The sequence below is a fragment of the Alosa sapidissima genome, chromosome 10 (assembly GCF_018492685.1).
Source record: "Alosa sapidissima isolate fAloSap1 chromosome 10, fAloSap1.pri, whole genome shotgun sequence".
NCBI lineage: Eukaryota > Metazoa > Chordata > Actinopteri > Clupeiformes > Clupeidae > Alosa > Alosa sapidissima.
The window spans coordinates 323766-346865 of NC_055966.1; the positions used below are offsets into that span (position 1 = coordinate 323766).

Here is a 23100-nt window from a genome sequence, read left to right on the forward strand (position 1 = left end):
TCATTGTGGTTGAGATATCTGACATTTTTCTGTTAAAGATTGGCATGGAGACAATGGGACATGGTTGCCTTTGTCAGTGTCCTTATGTGAACCTGCACAGGTCAACTTGCTCATCTTTACTTGCGTACCACTTCACACCAGTGCTTCAGACCAGAGCTGATGCTTCAGCAATAGCCGTCACTGAAAAGCTGTAAGTGTTGTTGAACACAGCTGTTCTCACATTAGCTTATTGCGATAAACATAAACCATTGTTGCCTAATTACCAATTATTCATTACACCTGTCTGTAGTATCTACTTTTTTTGTGTTTTTCACATAGTATTTTGCAGTATTTTTAAAATTACAAAATTACTATTTTGCATTTGAAACACATATTACATGTTTCAGAAATACTACCCATCCCTGGGAACAGGCAGATTACATCTTTATTATAGTTGGCCATATAATGACATACTTACAGTGGGCATCGCTTTCAAATGACCACTTCATTCGCGCATTACGCGGCGTGAAGCTGCGAGAAGCTTTAGTACCACTTTCAGCCACTGTGCGTCGCTCTGCCACTGTACATCGCTCTGCCTGCCGTCCCTTACATAATTGTTGCCGAGAGTAATCCCAGCCTACGAATTCAATAACAAAATAAATCATGCATAATTAAACATTACCTCGATTTAGGCTACTTGGGTATGGCTTAAGGCTTGACTACACGAAAATCGAAATCGAAATTTGCTGTCTACATTATTGTCAGTGTTGGGGTTAACGCAACTACGCAAATCAAAACAGTGGTGTGATAATTGAGCCAGTAGAGAAATAACTGTTCAGAATTAATCTGTAGCCTTGGGTAGGCTTCTGCAGAAAACAATGTTGTTGCCGATTTAATACTATCTGGCGACGTTTTTAACAGGCTACGCAATAGAGGCTTAGACAACTATGACCCACGTTTTGGTTTCGTAAATTAATTTGCCCTACTTCTTGACTGCAATGTAGTCAATTGACTGCTTGACATGTCATTTTTATTTTTCTGTAAACAATTACATCTGCTTTATGCCGCAGAATTACATTCATATTTGGCTGACTGCAGACGCGCCACTTCCCTCCCCATATTCCAATATTAAGATAGTATAAAGTGCTTTTTGTATAGGCTACTATCATAAAAAAAAATAGTTAAAACGAATAGCTATTTGCAATTTGACAAAACACTGGTCCTCATTTTGCGAATGCGATGACGATATGAGCCTGTTGCATTTAGTTAGATGTCCGAGTCACACATAATGTTTGAAAACCACTGGCTCGTAATCACAATAATTTAACACACGACAGTTGGATAACCTACTTCATCATGTCCCCATGCCTACATTTTTGTGAGTAGCATAGAGATCGTTAAAAACAATAAAGTATGGCTCTCCGTTTGGGACATCGAAAACTTTTTTAAATTTTTAATTACCGTCGAAGATGCTGACTTGCAAAAGCCTCGGGATAACACGTTATCTCCACTATTATCAGTCATGCCCCTTGATCAAAGTGGGGAATGAAATAAAAGTTTGATAACCACTGGCTTAACAAGTTACCTGCAGTCCAGAACACAGAATCTATTGCAATATTCTGATGATCGGCGATGATATCGGCAAATGTTTGTTTTCCAAAGTAAGAATTTCACTTCACCATGCACCTTCGACAATACCTGGCCTACCTGGTATCATTACAAACATTATTCTGTGTCCTAAAACTGACATATTTTATGGCATTGTGTCATGTAAGTTCGTTGCAAAATCTAGAGAAATGTGTGAGGTGGTCAGCGGGGGACAATTGAGACACACATTGGATTGTGTTATTACTTGAACATTCCACACTATCCACAGCTGTGGTAGGCCTATCAGGGGCAGGAGGATTACTGTCAGCGCAGGCTTTATATAAAATTCTTCAACAGAAGGCCTCGAATGTTGTCTTGTTTGTAGAGCGCTTTGCTTCGCTTCTGTAATTTCGGCTTCATTGAAAATGACCTCAATGACCCTCAATGACCTCAATGACCCTCCGAGAATAAATAAAAGTTGAATGAATGAATGAATGCAGGCTTGCCCAAAATAAAGGCATGTGGTTTGCGCAGCCTACAGTAAATAACAGACCCGCCAGAATGTGCGTTATGATGCTTTTTTACGAGCAAGATGTTTTTGGTACCCTACGCACACTGCATGTTCTTAAATAACAATGATCATCAGTAATATTCGACCATTAATTTGGGTAAATGGGCAAGCGTGACCACCTTGATTGGCTGATGATTGTAACGCGGGCATGATTCCAAACACCTCCCTTACGATGATGAGTGACAGGTCTCAGAATGCGTGCGCTACACAAGGACGGAAGATGATGAATAACTGGGGCCGTAGGCTATTCACAAAGGCTTTTATCTTACTACTAGGAGTAGGCTACTCCTAAATCGCACTTAAAGATTTTAGATTGGAGTTTTCTCTTAAAAGTTATTCACAAAGCCTTTCAGACAACTCCTAAACTAGGAGTGAGTCTTCGTGGCTATGGATGACGTCATTACTCATGCACGAGCTTGACTGAAGTGACCACTTTGATTGGCTGACGATTGTAACGCGGGAATTCCAAACACCTCTCTTCCGATGATGACTGACAGGTGACAGGTCGGAGAATGCGTGCGCTACACAAGTAGTGTGAAGGACGGAAGATGATTAATAACTGAATAAAAAGGCCTAGCCTAAATGAATAAAGAGTAAGGCAAAACAAATAGCTTAGTAGCCTAATGAAACATAGGCCTATGGATTGATGCAGTAGCCTACCTTTGCAACATTTATTAAATTAATCTGTCACCATATCCCTAGGCTACGTTTGCAAAGAGGAGAACATTTTAATTTGATTCACAATGAAACGTTACATTTCATTTCCATGTTAACAATGAGTAGTTTGTGTTGTTGTTGGTGGCGTTATTGCATCCCTTTTATGAATGCAAAATTGTTCCCTCGCAATTGGAAGCTCCTGTTGCGCATAGGCTATTTCAAAACATCGCAACGTAAAATGCCACAAAAAAGCTGTTTATGAATAGGTCTTAGTGAGTTAGGAGTCCTCTCGACTTAAGCTGTCCCAGACTTAGGTGCTACTTTTAGGTCTAAAATGCTTCGTGAATTACTTTTTGTGAAAAAATGAGGAGTCCTAAAGTTAGGAGTGACACGCCCATTATCTTTAGGAGTTGCTCCTAAATTCGCCAGTTAGGAGCTACTTTTAGCCTTAAAATTCTTTGTGAATATGGCCCCTGAATAAAAAGGCCTAGCCTAAATGAATCAAGGCAAAACAAATAGCCTAGTAGCCCAATGAAACATACGGATTGATGTAGTATCTTGTAACATTATTAAATTATTCTGTTACTATGCCTACGTTTGCAAAAGAGAACATTTTAATTTGATTCACAATAATGTTACATTTAATTTACATGTTGACAATGACTAGCCTAGTTTTGGTTGTTGTTGGTGGCGTTATTGCATGTTAGTTATGCCTACAATGCAAAATTGCTTCCTCGCGATTGGAAGCTCCTGTAGCTGCATAGGATTTCAAAACCGCAGGTTTGTGAATAGGTCTGTGAGTAAGGAGTCCTCTTGACTTCTTTTAAGCTGTCAGAGGTGGGAAGGTGTGATTTTTTGGGGGAAGGGCCGGATTAACTGGGCACAATTGTCTGATGGCCCCCCTTCCCCCCAGCCAACGTGAATCGGGTGGTTAGTTAATAGGCCTATCGTGAAGATTTTTCCTGCCATCTAAGGCACGAGCGCATCTGTGAGGCCAAGCCTCACCAAGTAGCTTGTTTGTTTACAACTAACATTCCATTTAATTAAACTGCTTTATAGGCTATGCCGAAATAGTTTTCAACATTTTGAATATTAGTGTCGGGTGAATTGAAATGTTCTCAAAGTAGCCTTATGGCTGAAAGCTGCTTGGGACACCCCCCCCCCCCCTTCCTGCACTCATTGTTTCAAAAGGAGTAATTTTGGCTTTGTCAGAACTGAAGAGCTATGGACGGCACGGCACGGTATGCCCAATGAAAATAAATTAACGCAACGCAACACAACACAACACAGACCCCGCTTCTCTCGCGTCAGTCACTGACATGAACGAAACACAGAACCCGCTTCTCTCACGCCAGTCACTGACAGTAACCTAGAATAAATGCATGGGGAAAAACACTTCCCCATGACAAAGACATCGTAAAACACTGAAAGTTAATATTTTGTCACTAGCAACATTCATCTGTCCTTTGTCAAATGTATTATGTTCCAAGTACCCTATGCGTAATTCTGCTTCATAAAGTTGAACAAATACATTTGCTTATTTCACAGAAAAATATAAATAGCCAGTCTACAGTGCAGAGTTGGTAAGTTATGGTAGGCCAACTTGCAGTGAACATACAAAGAGGGGAAATTATTTCTCTTGCAGCTGAGTAGCCTCAGGTGCGCACGTAGACATAAGGCCGAACATGCAAGCGCCAATGAATCGTGCTCTCACGGCAATCGCGCCGTTAAACTTAAATAGGTTAACATCACTCTAAGTTCGCCTTCAAGCAAGGAAAACGATGATTTGAAGACATCTGTTTCGTTGGAAGGGCAATGGGTAGCAACAGGGCAACACAGAGACAGGCCCGATGGCAGGGCTGTTATGAGAGTATTAAAATATAGGATATTCTACGGGAAAACATTAAAACGGCAAGACAGCGGGGAAAGTTCAAATACGTGATAAACACGGAAAAAGTTGGCATGCATTGTTTCGGTCCCCGTGCACAGGGATTATTTGTCATACTATTAATCACATATGATTATTTGTGAAATTGTGCAAACAGGCGCAACACATTTGAAAAGGAAGGACTGGTAGCATGCAAGCTCACGGGAAAGATTGATTTAAGAATGTTATCACAAAGTGTGTGGTTGTGGCGCGGGCGGAAGACAATTGGCAGGGGAGGGTCATGTATTTTTTTAACAATTCTGTCGGAGGGTCATTGAACAATTTCTAGCAGGCAAGAGAGGGTCATGCAACTTCCAACTGAAGCACTCAAAATTCCTCCGGTGGCCCCTTCAATAAATAACGATCAGTCCCTAGATTGCTGCTGGGCTATATGTCTTGGTTCTGTTAACAACTTATTGTCAAACGCATAGCCTATCTCGCGGTTGCATCCATTACAAACAAACATGCAATGTGAACGTCTGGGATTGGGGAGAGCACTAAATGCTCTTCTGAATAAGCACGAAGTCAAACCTTTAAATGAAAAACACTCTTTAATAATCCAAAAAAATAAACCGCTAATGAAGTAAACTTGTGACCATCAAAAATCGTTTATCGCTCGTAACTCCGTGATACCAGGACGTAACAGGAAGGCATTTGGCTGAGCAACGGAGGTTAATATGCTCCATGTTTTGTCCAAATGATTACTGTCTATCATCGTTGCACTCGGAGAAAACGAATGTTTCATTCGTCCCCGTTTCAATCGTCCCGGTTGTACCTACTCAAAACGCAGATAGAACCTTATTATTCTAAGGTAGCGAAATAGCGTTCAGCATGATTCATGCCCAATTAATTCCCCCTGTTAAAGTGTTCACCTTTGTAGTTTGGTTTCGTGATAGCCTATGATAAACGGCTTATGGCCAAATATGTGAAAACGTTAAAATACAGTAGGCGATAAACCCGGAAAAAGTTGACAGTGATTTTTTCATAATCACTTTGGAGGGTCATAGAAAAATGTATTGCTGGCGAGGGAGGGTCACGTCTTTTTGGACTAATGCTCCCCAAACTCCTCCGGTAGCCCCTTAAATAAATAACGAACAGTCTAGTAAACTTGTGACCATCAAAAATCGTTTATCGCCTGTAGGCCTAACTCCGTGATAACAGGACGTAAAAGGAAGGCATTTGGCTGAGCAACGGAGGTTAATACTCTATATTTTGTCCAAATGATGTCTGTCTATCATCGTTGCACTCGCAGAAAACCAGAATGTTTCATTTGTCCTGCGTCTCTACGGCTGCAAACGGGATTCACTCGCAGTTAACCAAATATTTCTTTATTAGGGCAGGCATATTTCTGGCTATTACATTATTTCTAAACCAGTCTGCTAAAGTCTGTAGTGAAGTCTGTGTAGGGTTTTCCAGGCTCCATTTCTTTTTACGAGACACCCTGCTCACTTGAGCCATCTACCGGTTGTTTGGGTTGTTGCAGCGTCTCACTGGAAAAATACAAATTAAAGTCGCGTGATACCGCGTGATACCGCGTGATACCGCGTGATCCCACGCGCGGACCGCGAGTGAAGCTGGCCAATTCGAAGCACTGCCCACTGTAGGTTAATACTGTATTTCACCAGTTAGGGCACAAAAATGGCCAGTAGCTACACTGTGTAGCCTATCTTGACATGTCTTTAAGTTTTGGGTTACAATATACAGGTAGTGGGCTCTCTGTTGATTTTAATGAGTAGGCCTAAGCCTAAAGTTACAGCATTTCTATCACAATTGACCAGACTTTGACCTTTTGTCTTCTTTTAACAAAATTCTGGCTATGATTGTATTGCATCATGAGCCATCACTGCACCTATTGCATTCTACTGTAGCCTTAAGCCTAGCTCAGTCATTATGTTGTACCACATCACCCTCCATTAGAAGTGCAATGAGCTGCATTGAGCATAATAAACTGCATTTAGAATTCCAAATCCATATTTCCAGATATTTTGGTAAAAGTAACTTAAAAGTAATACAATAGTAGTGTAATGCCTTACAATTCAGAGACGGTAATATTATAATGTAATGAATTACTTTGAATAAGTAATACATAATATATTACGATTTTGAAGTAACTTGCCCAACACTGATTAAACCACATGTCACTGCTTGACTAAATTAAAAATATAGGCTACTGAACATGCATGGAGATCGTCATAGTTGACAGAAATTACGATACTGATTATATAATAACCTATAGGTCCAAATCTAAATGTTTGGGTTCAGTTTATGAAGTGTTGCTACAGCATGATACTGTGTGTTTGTTATTTATGGGGGGGGGTATCTGGGGGGGATTTTGGTATCGGTGGGCTTGTGTGTGTGTGTGTGTGTGGGGGGGGGGTCGTCGGTCCAGTAGTGGGCCGGTCCAGGAGAAAATTGCCAGGGCCGAATTTTGTTCCCAGTCCGACCCTGCTCAAGCATGAATGAGTTTGTAAGTTAGGCTACGATGTACATAGACGGAATATGATTATTCTAAAGTTTCACTTGTAAGTAGCCTTCAGTTTAACATATTTATCTAACACTGTATATCTTTCTTCTATTTCTGTTAGGTGCCGCTTCACTCAACTGGATGGTCAGGCTGACTGCAACCGTAGGCCTACTGAATAGATGGCAGGGAAGCACAGCACACGGGAATTTATAAATGAAGAAGAGTGAATAAATGCACTTGCTTTTCAAACTGATAACAAGTTGTCAATGGTTATTTATGCAAGCTTGTGTAGCCTACACCAGACATACCTAGGCCTAGCCAAATGTATCCTGGCTGTAGATAAAGCAGGGTATGAATTTCCCAATATTTTGCCAGATTTATAGTGGTTTACTGCGGTTTAATATGAATTGAAATACCATTGAAATCGCATTGATCTTTAGTTTGGTTGTAATTTCAACATTGTTTCAATATTTATTTTAATTGAAATACAATTGAAATTCCGCTGGTCTATAGTTAATAAATCAACATTGTTTCAATATTAACTGAGGGTGCAAACTGATGTTAAATCAACATCGAAATCCGACATTGATTCAATGATTTATGGTTGACAACGTAATGTTGATTCTACATAGTTTCAATGCCCGTCTGCTATCTGGGGTGTCTGTCGCGACACTCCCTCCTGCAGCATTGGTCCCAATCGTTGCTTCTGCTAATCCACCACAGTCAGTGTTGGTTGCCAGTTCCATAGATTCATCCATGTCAGATTCAACATCATCCTCCTCTTGCTCATTTTGTTCTTCCTCCTCTTGCTCATTTTGTTCTTCCTCCTCTTCCTCACTGTCCTCCTGTCTCATACTCTGCCCCTGGTCTGTTTGCTCAGTGTCTTGATTGGTGCTAGCAGTGCTAGCGCTGGTGCTAGCTGAAGCTGCACTTGGCTTAAAAAACAAATCGGTCAGTTTCGCACATTTTTCACTGTCAGCCAACAGTAATTTCCTGAATTTCTCTCTCTTTTTCTCCGCTCCTCCCTTCTGTCGCTTAATTCCTCGATTCATAGTTTCATACTCATAGTTTAACCTCAGCAGACTCTGGTATCTTTCAGCTTTCAACTTCCAACAACCTCCTAACACACAGACGCATTCGGTTTTGAAATTCCCAGAAGTCATTGATTCATACAACTTTTGTAAACCAATAATAAAATAAAAGATAGCCTACATACAGGCATATTTATTGTATTTCGATTTCAAACAATGCACTTTTTAAACATTTGATTGAATAAGGCTACAAAAGAATGTAGACTGATGTAAATATTGAGGGTCACCATGACTGTAGTATAGAGAATCATATCTGGTATAAATACTGATCAGTTTCCTCAGTATTCTAACGAAGAGAAAGTTAGAGATAAATAGCTGACTTTAAGGCATTTGGCTTATTGACGCTTTATAGTGGGCCGAGAGATAATGCATTTCGTTAGATGTCCGAGTCACGCATAATGTTTGAAAACCACTGGCTCGTAATCACAATAATTTAACACACGACAGCTAGCCAGTCCAGAACACACAGAATATTGCAACAGAATCTTGTTAATATTGCCTTTATAATCAACTACTATTTGTTCCAACAACATTTAAACAAAGCCTTTATAAAAGTGAAAAAGAAAAATATTCCATAAGAAGTAAAATAAAATACTGTTATTGTAGTAACTGTATCCCAAGCTTCAGCTCCCCACGTCTGTGACAGGCAGATATGACACCGCTAAATTCTCAGCTTGTTTATACCCCACACTGAACGCGTAAGACCGCTATGCCCATCACTGTGGGGTGCGGTAGCCTACTCTCTGGGATTTAAGTCAAGCAATATAACCATACAAATGTTTCAAAATGAGTAATTTCGGCTTTGTCTGAACTGGCCATTGTAGGCTACGTAAAAAATAAACAAGTAGGCCTATCCCCTATCCAATGATATCGGCAAATGTTTGTTTTCCAAAGTAAGAATTTCACTTCACCATGCACCTTCGACAATGAATAGCTCATTACACTTATGTTACTGTTGAACGTAGGCCTAACTGGTATCATTACAAACATTATTCTGTGTCCTAAAACCTGGCATTTTATGGCATTGTGTCATGTAAGGTCGTTGCAAAATCTAGAGAAATGTGTGAGGTGGTCAGCGGGGGACAATTGAGACACACATTGGATTGTGTTATTACTTGAACATTCCACACTATCCACAGCTGTGGTATCGGGGGCAGGAGGATTACTGTTAGCGCAGGCTTTATATAAAATTCTTCAACAGAAGGCCTGCCTCGAATGCAGGCTTGCCCAAAATAAAGGCCTGTAAGTAGGTTAGTAGATTAACAGTAAGTAGGTTAAATAACAGACCCACCACAATGTGCGGTATGATGATTTTTTACGAGCAAGATGTTCTTAAAGGGACACCAGGCAACGTTTTCGTGTTAATTAATCATCTTCGTAAGTCGGTATATGGTTAAATGACTCATTACGGGGCTCTCTCGCCCGCCCCTACTGCCTGTAGGAAGAATATCCCACTTGCATGTTCGGTGTATCCTACCCGCCGACCGAAGCAGGATCAGTTTACAGCACAGAGGCAGGCTAACGAAACTCTAGAGATTGTTGCAAACGTGTGTATAATGGCAGAGCCGGCGAAGAAGCAGCAAAAACCCTTGACGGAAGACGCAAAAAAAAGGAAAAGAGCTTCAGACCGAGCAAGGGGGAGTTTCGCAGAGAAAAAGCATCAGGCTTGCCTGGTGTCCCTTTAAATAACAATGATCATCAGTAGCCTAATATTCGACCATTATTTTGCGTAAATGGGCTATGCATTGGGTTAGACACCAGGGGCCATATTCACAAAGCCTTTTATCTTACCACTAGAAGTAGGCTACTCCTAAATAGCAAAAAAATTTAGCTAGGAGTTTCTCTTATTAAGTTATTCACAAAGCCTTTCAGACCTACCTCTTTGTAAGGAAAAATGACAACTCCTGAACAGATTCTGGAGCTGAGCGCTCTGGAATCTTTGACTAAGAGTGAGTGAGTCTTCGTTGCTATGGATGACGTTATTACTCATGCACGAGTTTGACTGAAGTGACCACCTTGATTGGCTGATGATTGTAACGCGGGAATGATTCCAAACACCTCCCTTACGATGAGTGGCAGGTGACAGGTCTGAGAATGCATGCGCTACACAAGGACGGAAGATGATGAATAACTGAATAAAAAGGCCTAGCCTAAATGAATCAAGACAATAATATTACATTTAATTTACATGTTGACAATTATTTTGGTTGTTGTTGGTGGCGTTATTGCATGTTAGTTATGCCTACAATGTAAAATTGCTTCCTCACGATTAGAAGCTCCTGTAGCCACATAGGATTTCAAAACATGGCGAAATGCCACAAAACCGGTTTGTGAATAGGTCTGTGAGTTAGGAGTCCTCTCGACTTCTTTTAAGCTGTCACAGAGGTGTGATTTGTTGGAGGCAGGGCCGGATTAACTGGGCACAAATGTCTGATGGCCCCCCCTGCCCCCCAGCCAACGTGAATCGGGCGGTCAGTTAATAGGCCTATATCGTGAAGATTTTTCTTGCCATCTAAGGCACGAGCGCATCTGTGAGGCCAAGCCTCACCAAGTAGCCCGTTTGTTTACAACTAAAATTGCATTTAATTAAACTGCTTAAAGGCTATGCCGAAATAGTTTTCAACATTTTGAATATTAGTGTCGGGTGAATTAGGAAATAAGTAGCCTTATGGCTGAAAGCTGCTTGGGATCCCCGCCCCCCCCTGTCAAGCAATATAACCATACAAACGCGCGGCCGGCCTGCACTCATTGTTTCAAAATGAGTCATTTCTGCTTTGTCGGAACTGAAGAGCTGTGGATGGCACGACAGGGCATGCCTAATGAAAATAAATTAACGCAACGCAACACAACACAGACCCCGCTTCTCTCGCGTCAGTCACTGAAATGAACGCAACACAGAACCCACTTCTCTCGCGGCAGTCACTGACATTAGCCTAGAATAAATGCATGGGGAAAAACACTGAAAGTTAATATTTTGTCACTAGCAACATACATCTGTCCTTTGTCGAAAGCAGTTGCATGTATAGCTCTGAATAAAACCGTTCAAGAGTTATTTAAGGGGGACGAATGAAACATCCTACAGCTTAAATTATGTAAACATATCATGAATGGTACTTCAAGTTTGTGTTATTTTATATAGATTGCTGCTGGGCTATATGTCTTGGTTCATGTCTGTTAACAACTCATTGCCGTCCTCGCGGTTGCATCCATCCGCCCTTCTATGAAATGAAAAAGACGTAGGCTACCTGCAAGATGGCCTATGATTTCATTGCTGAGTTTGCGGCAAAAAGCAAAATGTTTTTTTTTTCGGAGTCAGGATATGGCGAGTCAATGTCATTTATTTGTCCAATGGTAGCCTACAGACCAGTGTCCATAGTGCACAATGTATCAATAGTTTGAATGTCATGTGTGTTTCAACTCATTGACAAATAGCGTTCAGCATGATTCATGCCCAATTAATACCCCCTGTTAAAGTGTTCACCTTTGTAGTTTGGTTTCGTGATAGCCTATGATAAACGGCTTATGGCCAAATATGTGACTCAGCTAATGTTATAGGCTATAAAATTTCCCCTCTTAAAGACAAGCTGGTGTAGCCTTTAGCCTACTATTAAAATGCACCGTCAATAGGCTATCACATGATTTCATGCAAGAACAGGGTGAAAAGGGCCTCGCACCTGTCAAGTTCGCACAGGGCCTCGCACCCCCTTGCGACGGCCCTGCAGCTCTGTTTCGGTCCCAGTGATTATTTATGAAATTGTGCAAACGACAGCCTTTTCAAGGCATTTTAAGAAAGGAGTGGTAGCATGCAAGCTCCCATATTGACCCAGTAGCCTACAGAAGGCATCAATAAATTAAAGGGGAGGGTCATGCGTTTTTTCATAATCACTTTGGAGGGTCATAGAAAAATGTCTTGCTGGCGAGGGAGGGTCACGTCTTTTTTGACTAATGCTCCCAAAACTCCTCCGGTAGCCCCTTAAATAAATAACAAACAGTCCCTAATGAAGTAAACTTGTGACCATCAAAAATCGTTTATCGCCTGTAACTCTGTAATAACAGGACGTAACAGGAAGGCATTTGGCTGAGCAACGGAGGTTAATATGCTCTATATTTTGTCCAAATGATGTCTGTCTATCATTGTTGCACTCAGAGAAAACCAGAATGTTTAATTTGTTCGAGGCGTGAAGCTGCGTGAAGCTTTAGTACCACTTTCAGGCACTGTGTGTCGCTCTGCCACTGTACATCGCTCTTCCTGCTGCCCCTTCTGAAAAACAGGAGGCTACGATTAAACATAATTGTTGCCGAGAGTAATCCCAGCCTACGAAATCAATAACAAAATAAATCATGGATAATTAAACATTACCTCGATTTAGGCTACTTGGGTATGGCTTAAGGCTTGACTACACGGTGGCAACGAAAATCGAAATCGAAATTTGCTGTCTACATCATTGTCAGTGTTGGGGGTAACGCAACTACGCAAATCAAAACAGTGGTGTGATAATTGAGCCAGTAGAGATATAACTGTTCAGAATTAATCTGTAGCCTTGGGTAGGCTTCTGCAGAAAACAATGTTGCCGATTTAATACTATCTAGCGATGTTTTTAACAGGCTACGCTATAGAGGCTTAGACAACTATGACCCACGTTTTGGTTTCGTAAATTAATTTGCCCTACTTCTTGACTGCAATGTAGTCAATTGACTGCTTGACATGTCATTTTTATTTTTCTGTACAATAAACAAATACATCTGCTTTATGCCGCAGAATTACATTCATATTTGGAACTTACATAGTCCAATCCATCGTTACACTACTTTAGTGTTTCCCAAAACCATAGTAGCAACGAACGTTCGCAACCACTATTGTAAAGTTGTGTAGTTACAACTACACCTCTCGACCTGTGGTAGAATGCTAGTAGAAGCATAGTTCCGGGGGTCTTCATGTCAAAGACGTCACTGACGCCAGTTATTTGTTTGCAAATTAATAATTATAAATATATTTAGGTTTCTAATTGATATTTACACTTCTAACCACCATACATCCATATTTTAAAATGCCCAAGGCAGAAAATACATAAATTAAAAGTCAATTTGCAGCCATGTGCACGTAAGTAAAAGTCACACACCTGCAGATAATAATAAGGTGGTGCGCACTTTTTGACGAGTCAGTTGAGAATATGTAGCCTTTGATTTTCATGGGGGGGGGGGGGGGGGGGGGGGGGTGTCCTGTCCTTGTTAGTTTACGCAAACCAGGCCAAGAAGGCTGATTCTGATTTTGATAATATGATCTGCACAAAAGATAAACTTAGGTAAACAACAATGTCAATATTGTTGTCAAAATCTTAACCCAGATTCGAACTCTTGGACAGGGGACTGGTAACTGCTGTGCAACAGCGGCTGTCATCTGCCGGCCTTAACGCAATGCGCCACAGAAGTATGTGCAGGTGCCCGTTCACGTGCTACTAAACGTCATTAATCACCTTAGTCCAGACTACTGAAGTTTGGAAACTATCATGGTCCAAACTTACAGTACTGTAAGTACGACAGTTTTGGGAAGCCTACAGTAGATCACTTGCCACATTCTCACTTTCAATAGACAGATGAAATAGCCATTGGTCAAGTATTGAGTGTAAAGCAATTAAGATAGTACCCTATACAAAAAGTACTTCATACTATCATAAAAAATCGTTAAAACGAATAGCATTTTGCAACTTGACAAAACACTGGATTAAATATCGTAGGCACAGGAGAAAACTTGAACATCCATTGGCCCGTGGGGAGATCACATGCCAGTTGCCTCTCCCTTCAGTGCTATGTCTTGTTCGGCTGTGAGCTTGTTTCGCCAAAAAAAAAAACTATTGCAGATATCAATGCGTCTTTGTTCATGGGTTTGGCCTCACAGCAGAGGCTTAAGACAACTATGACCCACGTTTTGGTTTTGTAATTTGCCCTACTTATTGACTGCAATGTAGTCAATTGACTGCTTGACAGGTTATTTTTATTTTTCTGTACAATAAACAAATGCATCTGCTTTATGCCGCAGAATTACGCACTTGGCCAACCTATAGAACGGGCACATTTTGGAAAGAATAGAGAATGTATGCACGCAAGAATCTGTAGGCTATTTGTGGCTGGTTACCAGCAAACAATGTTTAATGCATTAACTCAAGACGTCAAAAATGTTCTAAACAATACAAACAGAAAGGATGCAGCAGGCAGCAAATGTAGAAGAGTAATTTCCAGTGGAAGAACAAAATGCTGAATGAAGCCCAAAGATATGAAGGCATAGCTGGCAAGTTGTTATTTTTTGAAGACGTAAATGGTTGGGCTATAGGCCTAGTAGAGCATGCCACACTATCCACAGCTGTGGTAGCGGGGGGTAGGATGATTACTGTTAGCGCAGGATTTATATAAAATTCTTCAACAGAAGGCCTGCCTCGAATGCAGGTGTCGTGACTTTTATTGAAATATATCCTTTAGTTTATATATCTTTTATGTAGTATCTTTATTCTGTGTAATATCATTGTTTTGTGAAACTGAAGTTTGTAGTATGTTCAGTGTGGGAAAGGAAGACTGGTTTAAGTGAAAGAGCAGGCCTGGCAGAAAATGGCATAGACAAGGTTTGGTGCCAGGAAATGTAAGCAAAACCTAAAGAATGGCACAACCTAAAGAATGTATGAATAACAGGATGAGAGGGCAAAGGTGAAGTACCATATATTACTTGGTCAGTTATCTGTAAACATAGAGTGTCTTGTCTGGGATGACTTGAAGGGGTATAAAGGCTGGACAACAGCCAGAGGATGTTATCTTACTTAGCTCACTTTGCTCACTGCTCACTTTCTTACTTTGCTTTCACTTACTTCCTTGCTTCACTAATGCTCCGGAGTGCATTAAAGCCATCATCTGCAGTATACATCCACGGTGTGCGGACTTCTTTTGATGTTGTATTATTTAATGTGGATTTGACACCACATAATTGGCGAGAGCCAGCCAGGAGTTGGAAAGGACAATATTTAGGCATCATCTCAGAGTCCAGGGTTTGGTCAGGGGAGAGGCTGATGCGCAACTTAAACTAAGGTGAGCAACTTTTGCTTAATAGCAGCTAGACTCCTCTGATCAGGCTGTACACTGAGTTATGAATACTTGTCTAAAACGTCCTCCAGTCAAAGAATCTTGCTAAAACAAAGACCAAGGGATTAATACTGCAGATTATGGTAAGCATTTGTGTGTACACTAATGGAAATGATTTTGCATGTGAAAAATCAAGAGTTCTGCATGTGGAGAACTAGGCAAATTCCTGCATGTGAAGGAATACTATAGCCATATCAAAGAAGTTTTGCATGGGGAAAACTAACTCAATTCCTGCATGAGAAGGAATGAGAGAGATAAAAGTAACAGTTTTGCATGTGAAAAACTGAAAGGTCTGCATGTGAAGACCTCATTTCCTGCATGTGGAGGAAATAATACTAACAAGTTGAGTACAGCTGATATCAGGTCTGAATAAGTTGAAGTTGAAACACTCCAAGAGCAAGTGGATGGCCAAGTAAGGCACCTGGTGCCCGGAATAATGTTTAATAATGTTGTGTAAAAGTTGTGGATGTAAAGCTAAAAGAGAATACAAAGAAGTGTTACTTGATTTTTAGTATATGTGGCTGGTAGAATTAGAAGTCCATGGCAGAGCATTGGTAAAAGACGTCATATATTTGCATAACGTGTGATTAAGGAGAAGAGGCTGTGTGTGTGTGTGTGTGATACCAGGCAGAGGAGCTGCTGGTTGAAATAGGAAAAGGTGGGGGCTTGTGTAAACAGAGCAAAGGTCTGCTGGGGACAAAGGATGTAGGTCTGAGATGGTTAAGGCATGTTGAACTGGGAAATATTGGAAAATATTTCATTTTGAAAGATTTTTGGGGAATGTTTAATACTGCAAAGTGTTGGGTTGAATGTCTTGGTCTTCCATGATCAAAATATTAGAAATGGTTGATAATGAGAATGTGGTAGTGGGCAAATGGTTTTGAAAGGTTGGTAACGCCAGAACAGAATGGTTCTGAATTACAGTGGGCAGTTGTCCGCAGAAGTGGAGTGCTGCTTGCTGAGAATATAATATTACCATAATAGATGGGCAAGGCAAAAGAGGAATAGCTTCATTGCTTGACACTGGGGCCGTCATAGTCACTTTGACCTTTTAAAAATTTAATTGGCAATAATGAGAGATGCAGATACAGTTCTGCTAGTTTTTGATTTTCTTTAAAATACTCTACAGTTCTATGTTAAAAGATTTTCATGATACTCTATAAAAGGCAATGATATTAGTGTTTACATACTTTAGTCATATAGCTTACGTGTATAAATAATTCACTATGGTAGTAGTCCCATAATGTATAGTGTATTGGTTGGTTAATAGTCTCTTTAGGTTTCTGTTATGCTTAAAAGGTCATTTAAAGTTAGCCTTGTTTATAATAAGAGTATTATTACAAGTTAGAGAGAGTTAGTGGGAAAAATCACATCTGTGCTATGCTGTGGATGAGTAGACCAACTGACAGATGCATAAGTAGGCCCATCATGGTTAAATATAGAGTTTTAAGATCCAGGATTTGGGATGAATGCTGATGGCGGTTCCAGGTGTTGGAAAAGTGTTGTTGTGTCCAGTGTTGACTAAGATATATTATGTATTAGTAGTAGTAGTAAGTTGGCAATTGATAGGTTATATTAGTGGTAGCCTACTAATGATATACAATATATTAGCTTATCAGTAGGTGGTAGGTTCAACTGTTAAATTAGCATTGTTAAGGATATGATAATTATGATAGTAGTATTAATAATAGGTCTAAATTAAATAGCTTAGGTATTAGCATGACTAGGCTAGGTTTGCATAGTATTATTAGGCTCAGATAGCTGTTGGCATTATTAGGCTAAAGCTGGGTCAGCAACTGGCATTACTACACTGGATAGCAGTATTGAAGTTAATTTGGTTCATGGTAACATTGTTGAAGCTTAGGTATGCTTTAGAAAGATTTTGTGATGGATTATAGTTCATGGAGGACCACAATGTTATTGGGGAAAAATAATTGAATTTAAGACTCCTTTGGATAATGTTCTAGACATATACAGGAACTCCATAAGGTTTATCAATAACTCACATTGCAGTTATATGTCTGGTGTATTGTGGTATGTGTGTCATGAGTATGTGTGTTATGAGTGAACACCTTGTGGTGTTATGGGTGTTAATATACAATAAGATCAGGTATTGTTTCTATGTACATTTACAGTTAAAGGTACAGGTGACTGTTTAGCTCTGAAGAGGTGGTTTGGGCAAGGTCATTTGGTTTTAGAGCTGTCCTGCTATGTGGAAAAGGTTTATGGCTATAGGCTATGGTTATAGCCTTCCCACATAGTCCTGTTTTTGTTAAGAGTTGGAAAAGGGGTTTTGTATTGTCCACATCACTGGTTGCATAAGCCAAGATCAACTGACATATGATAATAATCAAAAAATGGTTAATATTTGAAATAACGGCGACACTGAAAAAGACTGACTCTGACTGACTTAAAACGTTTTGGATTACTACTTTATATTTAACAATCTAGATGATGGGGATATTGATGGTTTCAGAAGATCTCTGGGGATATTTAGTTTCTACCTGTCAAATGGTTTGAAGAATCATATGGTATAAGGCAGCAATTGTTGTTAGCACTGAGGGGTTATTTGATGGAAAGTGGTGCTAAGCTGCTTGGCCCTAGAGTATAATTTGTTATTTACATAGCTATACTATAATTTAGATAATACTGTTATAATTAAGTGGTTATAGGGTTATATGGGGTGTTAGTTAATTTGCTGTTGGGGTTTTATGGGAGCTCAGTACAGAGGGAACTGAGTAGTGACTCCCTTAGCAAAATTAGTTTGTGAAATGTACTGTGGGTCTATTTATTTCTAACTAAGAATATGCATAGCTTAAACTTTGTGTGTAAAAATCATAGAAATGGTAAATTGATTTATACTTGGTATACATAAGAGTTTTAAGTATATCTAGCCTACACTTATACTTAGATTTATACTTAGAGACTGTATATGTAGTATAGTATATGTATACTGAAGGAAAGGTTTAAGGATACTTATTTACCTATAGCTAGAGGTTGGATAGATAGATGGATGCTTTAGTAATCCCCAAGGGGAAATTCAAGAATGAATGTTGAATGTTGAGAGGAGGTATGATAAGGTATGATACAGTTAATTTCATAAAATTCATTAGTACATTTTAATATTACACTTTTGATGAAGTTAAGGTGCTAAGGGACATAAAAATACATGGAGACAACTGGGGAATTATACTTCAATGGCTTAAGTGATAAATTAACTGGAAATATGTTTTGGTGGTGAGGAATGGCATAATATATTAGACCATTCACTGTGGAATGCAGCATATGGACAGTAAGAGCTTCAAAGTTATAGAATTATATAAGATAATTACTCTAGTAATGTTTAGAGAAACTGGGTAAGCTGACTAATGGTAAAGGGAATGCCATGGTCAACCAAGTAAGTATGGAAATTTGATAGTCACCTATAAGGTAATAAGTAGTGTTACAGAAACCCCAGGCTAAAGTAAAATGACTTGTAAAGTGCAATTCCCCATTCTGATAGTTAAAGAGACCAAAAGGGATCAGTTGGTAAACAGTACAATGAAAAAGTGTTGCAGAAAAGTGGTTGAGAGAATGAGGAAATATACAGATTTATGGCCTATACAAGAATTAATGGATTTAGCACTGTTACAAAGGTCAGGGATTACATGAAAATTGACACAATAGTAGAGCTATAAGAAGAATAGGTCAGTCATAGTGGAAATAGTAGGAGAAAGAGGTATTTAAAATGCTCAAAAACATCTTGACATCTTGATAGATTAATACAATAGGAGTTAAGAGGCAGACGTAAGGAGATGACTTGGGAGTGAGTGACCATAACTGTAGGAATAATAATAGATGCAGATGTTATAGGAAGATATAAGGGATAAAATGTACAGTTAATGGTAAATTACAAAAGGGCAAGATAAAGTAGATGATAGATAGAGAGTAATCTAGTAAATACTACAATCTGCCTGCAGCATGATTTCCTCATCCCCTCCAGCTAAACAGTAAATGTAATGCTGCCTCTTATATCTAAGGGGGGAAAGGCTCATTACCAGCCGTGTGAGGACATGCTGATGTGCAGGGGTTAATCCAAGTACTCCCTGTCCTGACTGAGTTCTGAGCAAGTTCAGCACAACAGTGCTAAGCGACAAACTGAAAATAGATAAGGACTCTGAGGCCTTTGTTAAGGCAACAGTGGCAAGCTGGAGAGCAAAGAGGGAACTTGGAAGTGCAATGGAAGCGCTTGCAGCATCAAAAAGACAATACAGGCACCTATGGTGACCTAAGGCTTCAAGTCTGGAGAAACCAGTAGCAGCACCATCCTCAACACTATGGCAGTAGGAGCAACCATCACAGGTGTTCCCAAACCTGTCAGTCTACTGGCCTATGGATACGTATTATAGTGGGCACAGTCAAGCCCATGGCAGCCACAATCTCCACGTCAGTGGGGGTGGAGACTCAGACAAGATGGGAATAACTAAGGCAGAGTGAGAGGAAATTACAGAGGAGGCATCATGTGAGAATGGACATCTGAATCGAGACAATCATCAGTTTGTTTTGACTGTCAAAGACGTGGACAAAAGAAACAGGACAGGGAGAGGGAGGAGACACCCAGGCACTGAAGGATGAGCCCAACGAGCATGCCTTCCTCTTCCCTTGTGAAATAGCATAGTTTTAAGGAGGCCTAGAAAATTCTACAGGAGAAGGGGTATACCAATACTATCAAAGGGAGTTGATGAGGAAACCATGATGAGGGACTATCTTATGGGTGAGCCCACCTGATACCCAGCGATGCCCTGACTAGGTACAGAGAAGGTAGTTAAGACATCTCAGGGTAAGTAGGTAAATACTTTGTTAAGCAAATTTAAAGTATGATTACTCTTATTCTTACCTTTATTATATTTTTATTGTTATTTTGAATAGAAGTGACTACTATTTAATTAATTGTAAATGCAAATGTTTTGATCAAATTAAGTGACAAAGTGATGACACTGCTATTTTTAATGTCAAATGACACTCCATTAATTTTTCAGGATAGGTGGTGGTGTAAGTAGGTAAGACTAACTTGACTATGTCCTAGGGACTGTTACATATTACAATATTACCTCTAGATCATGGGAGTTCCCTAGTGGTCACTCACACTCAACAAGTCTAAGGAATAGAATGATTTATCTTTAATGGGAAAAATAAAGTTAGTAGAAATATTGAAATGATGTAATATCTGCTTTACATGTAACTAATGTGAAGCCAAAAGATCTTACGTACTATACTATGACATTTGATAAAGAAAGCAATAGATAAAATAAAGAAAGCAGAGAAATAGGATTGATAGAATAAGAAAATAGAACTAGGATTTACTAATAGTTTAGATAGCCTAGATAAAGTAGTGTAGGGTTAGAATAATTAGGAATAGAGGTAAGCTTAGTTTTTGAAGAATAAAACATTATAAAAGTCTATGACATGCAGAGAAAATTGGAGTAAGGTATGTTGAAGAAATGATGAGATTACTGTATGTCCTAGAACATCTAATTAATATAGCTTACATAATAACCAGTCTTAAAGTAGTATCCCAAATTGACAATAAGTAAAATAATAATGCTTATAGGGAAATTTGTTTAATCTCTATGCAAAAAGAGAATAGATGGAATTAGGATTATCAGAAGTCATTGTCAGAAGATTAAAATGTTTTATTATTTCAGGAATAGAAAAGCTGGTGGAAAGATGTTGGTCTTCATGGAAGGAATGGAGGTCCACCAACTCTATTCTGTTAATCACAGTAACAAAGGGGGGGCGAACCCCTGGTAGAATGTTAAATTGTATGATTTGTTACATTTGTTACCTTGGGCTACAGATTTTTTTATAATTTTTCACTGTCATTATTTGATTAATGTTTTAGTTGAACGTCCCTTTGGGGAAAAAAAGAGTCTGCTGAATACCATAACTGTAACTTTAATGGTTAGTGGCATTTATATGATACTAACCAGATACTTTCCCAACAGATACAGTACTTGATTCATACAGTGCTTTCCTTTGCGCATATTTGGGATCTATGCGCAAGGGGGGAGTAGGAAAGAGGAATATTTTTATTGAAGGATTTTTGATTTTCATAGTTACAGGAAGTTATTGATGATAGTCTAACAGATGTCATGTGTATAGTCATAATATCAGGAAAGTGATAGTGTTGTCTAAACCATTAGGTCCCAGAAGGATCATGAAAACACTTAGTTATTGATTACATTGATATGATAAAAATAAGAAACTTTGGTAGTGGTTTGTAGGGGTTTTCAGATGATAAGGGCAAATGACATGTTAAAAGGGAGAATTGCTAAAATATATGCCTCAACAGTTTTAAACTGGTTTGATGCCTTACACATTGCTTCGATGCAAATAAGGTCACAATAAAACCAGAGTAATCACTTTTTGCATTAAAGATAAAAGCTGAGAGGTCCACCAGAGGCCCACCTTTGGATCAGCTCCAAGGATAAATGAGAAATTATATGGAATAACTGTCATTAATTCACAGAACAATCTATAAGCAGGAAAAGGACTTTCAGATGGACCTACAGGAAAAGAGTCAACAACCTACAGTATACTGCCTGGGGACAGAAATGATCCTGGCAGTGGTGGGTATAGTGTTTTTAGCATGTATGCTCCTGTTCCCCTGTTGATTGTAGACTTTCAGGCAAGGAATCCAGTGAGGAAGGGGGGACATTGTCCGAGCAACATCTGCCTGATAACAATCAGGGAATGGACAGAAAACTGCAGAGATCCCAGTCCATACCACCAAACCACCAGGAAATGAGCCATTCAACTGTTGAGGCCGACAAAACAAGTGAGGCCGACAAAGAAGACTCAGGTAACACAGAAATTATTGACTGACAAAATCTTATCAACCACCAGGAATCTGGAATATTGGTGAATCTTCCAATATGAACGCAGTCTGTCATGTGCTTGGAGCACTAAGAGAACAGGTGGCTGCAACTTCCTGGGTAGCTATGCACAACTGGATGATGTTGGATCAGATATTAGCCAAAGAAAATGGAGTGTGTGTCAACATAGCAGTATATTGCAGTACTTTTATTCCCATAACATAGCTATGGCAAAACTAATAATGATAGAAAGATAGTTTAAGGGGGCATTAGGAGGATTAGAAATATGGCTAGCACAAATAGGAATAGTTGTAGGAATAGGTTTGCTTGTATTTGTGCTTGTTTTCTCTTTGTTTCTTCCTTGTTTGAGATCCATAGTGCTTAAAACAGTGGCTGGGAGAAATGGATCACTGCTGTTGATGAATGAAGCAAATGGCAACCCTAGTGGAAGGAGATACTAGTGCCAGGACAGATGTCAAGGAAATGGAAACATGACAGTGATGCCAATGATGCCAGAACTGATGCTTCTCATAGAGGATTGGAGAAAGGAGGAAAATTAGGATACAGTATGCTGGTTGGAAGCAAAACCAGCTCTTTCATTGATGAAGTGGGATTGGGTGTGGACTCCACTCCGCCCAACAGCCAAGCCACTAATGTTCTCAGAGCATATGAGATGGAGTGCAGAACTAAGACAATGGCTTTTGTTTTTGTGAATTGCAATATTCGTAACATACCTCACACTTGAAGCGCAGCATCCAACATTTGCTAATACATCTGCGTTTGCATTTACACTCTGCCATCTCCGAGGAACAAGCAATGGACTAAAAACTGTGTGTAATGAGAAT

General features: G+C 39.6%; 1 protein-coding gene and 2 long non-coding RNA genes across 3 annotated transcripts in view; 2 read left to right on the plus strand and 1 right to left on the minus strand.

Moving 5' to 3' along the window:
• agmo (alkylglycerol monooxygenase) overlaps positions 1-23100 on the minus strand; it is a 290769-nt gene that overhangs the window by 117361 nt on the left and 150308 nt on the right. The window lies entirely within an intron of this gene.
• On the plus strand, positions 156-7441 carry LOC121720154. The gene is made up of 2 exons (XR_006034467.1): positions 156-190; positions 7307-7441. It is a non-coding gene; the product is annotated as an uncharacterized LOC121720154 (long non-coding RNA).
• Positions 18882-22728, plus strand: LOC121720153. The gene is made up of 2 exons (XR_006034466.1): positions 18882-20220; positions 21086-22728. It is a non-coding gene; the product is annotated as an uncharacterized LOC121720153 (long non-coding RNA).